At 35.5% G+C, this 310-nt stretch overlaps 1 protein-coding gene across 1 annotated transcript in view; it reads right to left on the reverse strand.

Moving 5' to 3' along the window:
• Positions 1 to 310, reverse strand: part of LOC108805029 (Krueppel-like factor 8) — a 12100-nt gene that overhangs the window by 5873 nt on the left and 5917 nt on the right. The gene's annotated exons all lie outside the window — the stretch shown is intronic.

Consider the following 310-nt stretch of genomic DNA (forward strand, 5'->3'; position numbering starts at 1 on the left):
TATTATTATTGTGATCAATAATATTAGTACTAATAATAGAAAAAAAATTAAATGTGAAAAGAAAATTAAAAGCTAAGCGGGGTATTTCATAAAAGATATCTAAACCCATAAACACGTGTCCTATATTGCAGCTCGCCGGTCCTTAGATGTGGTGGCTGCATTTGTTTTGGTTTTTTTTCAGGCTAAGGACATTTTCAGCAAGTACACAAAGTACCTGTTGTATCTTACCAGAAATCTGGTGTCCTCGTCACTTCCTGTGAGCTGAACCAATATCACAAACAATGGTATCAGCCTTCCCAGTTTTCTTCTG

This window comes from Nanorana parkeri, unplaced genomic scaffold (genome assembly GCF_000935625.1).
Source record: "Nanorana parkeri isolate BGI_ZX_2015 unplaced genomic scaffold, ASM93562v1 scaffold81, whole genome shotgun sequence".
NCBI lineage: Eukaryota > Metazoa > Chordata > Amphibia > Anura > Dicroglossidae > Nanorana > Nanorana parkeri.